Source organism: Octopus bimaculoides, chromosome 2, assembly GCF_001194135.2.
Source record: "Octopus bimaculoides isolate UCB-OBI-ISO-001 chromosome 2, ASM119413v2, whole genome shotgun sequence".
NCBI lineage: Eukaryota > Metazoa > Mollusca > Cephalopoda > Octopoda > Octopodidae > Octopus > Octopus bimaculoides.
The window spans coordinates 55620630-55623891 of record NC_068982.1 but is presented as its reverse complement, the minus strand read 5'-3'; the positions used below and the strand labels follow the sequence as shown (position 1 = coordinate 55623891).

General features: G+C 29.2%; 1 protein-coding gene across 1 annotated transcript in view; it reads left to right on the top strand.

Annotated features, from left to right (window-relative positions):
* The first annotated feature begins 291 nt into the window (after nt 1-291).
* The window catches only part of LOC106877940 (ubiquitin-conjugating enzyme E2 S), a 50319-nt gene continuing 47348 nt past the window's right edge, over nt 292-3262 (top strand). Inside the window, exons 1-2 of the mRNA XM_014927019.2 lie at nt 292-613; nt 1288-1476. The gene's annotated coding sequence lies outside the window, so the exon portion shown is untranslated. The remainder of the gene's footprint in view (nt 614-1287; nt 1477-3262) is intronic.

Genomic DNA, 3262 nt, shown 5'->3' with positions numbered 1-3262 from the left:
AAAGCATTACTATTATTGCTTTAGACAGTAGGGTGTAATTTGAGGGAAATACGGTTGTTGTATTTAGCAAGTTGAGCGAGGATATGTGAGAAATAAAAAGGAGAAAAAGTTAGTGACTGCTAGAAAGAGAGGGGGAGAGAGAGAAAGTTAAGGAGGTAAAAGCAGATCATATAGAATCATCGATTTACCAAAAGCACGAGAAAGATAGAATATAAGAAAATGTATGTGTGTGTGTGTGGAGAAAGGGAGTGAGTATAAAAATGAGAGTTTGGGAGAGAACAATTGTTAGCAGAGGCGGAATAGATAAAACAGAGACAATAGAAATAGATGTGATGTGATGTGAGACAGAGATCACAGGGAATTAGGGGCGGGGGAGTTAATAGTTATAAGATATAGAAAAAGATAAATGACTGATAATAAGAGAGAGAGATTGGGAGATTATGATGAGTCGATTGAAAATATAATTTTAGCATCAATAATATAATTTTGAGTAAAGGTTGAATATCTAAATTTCAAAATAACTTGATTTTACTGAAATATTGCTGCCCCCACCCCCAAAAAACTAAAAACCAAAAAAAAAAAAACGGCAATTTTAACAGCGTTGAAATAATAGGTATGTCTTAGAATTCCTTTTCACATGGTATCTGATAAAATGTACTGATGAAATGTACATCTCTTTATTAGATGTACATGTCTTACATTTATTCTTGTATAAATGAAAATGTCAAATCCTAAATGCCGAAAATGACTCAGAATAATTTATTTTTCTGTCGCGTTTCTTGAGAATGTGGAGATAAAAGACGGTAGAATAAATATTTTAAATTGAGAATGAAAATTTAATGTTAAAGGTAGATGAAATTCCTAACAAAAAAAGACACCCACGATCTCACTACTAATTAACAATTGGGACCGAAACGAACTGGAATCAAAACATGTTAATCGCACGACAAATTCTTCTGTACGCAATTTATGTTTTCCACATCTTTCGAAAGTTAGAGATATGGATTAAATTAATATTTTACAAGGTTAAAATTTATCTAAACGTAGTAATTTTATTAAATAAGAGGTTTTCACCTAAATCAAATGTTTATACACAAACTGATTCGTCAAAGCCGCCATTGTAACTGTTTAACGACGAGCTTCGCCCGAAGGAATAATAATATTTTTATTATTTTATTTTTATGTTCAAACCATTGTTTTAGTTTTTAATTTGAATTTCACAGTGATTTCTTCTGCGGAAAATAATTTTTTATTTATAAAACTATTCATGTTTTTTCTTTTATGCAGACGACAGATATGCCTAAGCCGTGATCTGATTGGTTGCCTTCGAAAAATTGAAATACGTTATTTTTCTAAATCTTACCGATTCTGAAGCGCAGCTGTTCGGTTTTGTCTTATTTGAAATTTCTAATAAGGCATCGCACGTTCATCGGTTACTACCTGGTTTAACGTGAGAAGAAAAAAAAAAAAAAGACTGTAAGTAGAGAATTTCCCCAAAATTAAAATAAACACAAGAAGAAACTTAAAACATTGACTCTATTCGTAACACTACGTTCATTTTGATTCTAAATTGGGGGATCACATTATTATAGTAAAGTAATGATAAATTGATCCCTGAGTTTGTGGCCCTTATCTAGATTTATTCCTGTTGTCAGATTTCAGTACTAGAAATATACAAATACAACGATTCATTGAAACTTTGTTTAAATTGCATCGCTGTAAGAGTACTTGTTTTATTTATGTTTACTACTATCTGTTATTGATTTCACATAGGTTCATTTATTTCTTTAAACTCTTAATAATGGATAGTTTCTCAAAAGTAAAGAAATCCTATACTACTTATATTATCATGGCTCCCGTTCACTACTTGGCCATCGTCTCAGTGCTTCGATTTTTTCCCCCGGCTTTCCTGTCGTAGCAAACCTTTTTTCTTTTATTAATTCTCATATATTCTAGCGACGTCCATTACAATTCTTTACATTTATTCAATATACACGCATATATATATATATATATCATTTCAATTCTTAAACATTCAATTTGCTACTATTGTTATAAGTAGATGTGACTACAAAATGGGGGTTCACTTATTAACTAACATTTTTACAACTGGTCGATCCTTTACACAGACTTATATATAATTTCACACAATCTCTTAATATATATACTGATCCATTTATATAGATCGTTTCTGCCAATGGTTTGATTTATTTGTATTTCATTTATCCCTTATTTTACTCTTCTAATCCAGCTGATAAGACCAGAATTTCTGTTTGCATGAAATCTGAAGCGCAAACTTAAAAGCGCTTTTTCGTTTGTTACATATTTCGGTCCAGAAATTTTGAATTTGAGATTTTTGAAATTTTTTTTTCAGAATCGGAATCTCCATAGCCTAAAACGTGGGATTCCGTAAAAAAATAAAAAATAAAAATAAGGGGGGAAAGGTTCAGATTACATATAGTCCATCTGGACCCATATTTCATTTAATATCGTTTTCCGTTGGAAATTTAAAAATAAAACATGTTGAATTAATGTAGAATTTTAAAAAAATTATTTTAATAAAAAATATACATGTAGTTGTTTAGGTTTATGTATATTATATATCCATTATTTAAATATAAATTTTGTTAAATAATTGATCCTTTGTGAGATAGCTCTCAGTTTTGTTATTGTTGGACAGCTGAACATAATATAGCCATCAGCTTGTCACAGTGTTTGTCCTACAAACCCTGTGTTGTATATCTTTATAAAAATGATATAATTTGTCAAGAAAATGTTTTACCTGGTGTATTTAAACATTTTTTCGTTTTTATTTTAATATCTGGCTTAAAGCAAATTAATTAGACTTTTGGTGTATGTAATATTTAAATAGGAAATAACTCGGATTGTTTCATTACTTGGTTAGAAGGAGCTATCCGATGCAGAAAATTGCTTCGTGTTCTTGTTTTATAGAATTTTACGATGTAAATTTTGACAAGAAAATTCATTCCTTATTAAAAAATCAATAACATTGATCTGTTAGGATCAATTGTCTGTTCGAACGTATGATAAGCATATTAATGGATCTGTTAAGATTTCAGTCTTATAATTTCGAATTTTCTTAAAAATATGAGTGAGTTTCGTATTAAAAAAAAAAAGAAATCAGCTTCATTAATAAAATCAATTTATATATAGTCAATGGATGATATTTAGTTTAAGTGAATTAACAGAACGTTTTTATATGTATGTATATATATATATATATATATATATATATATATAT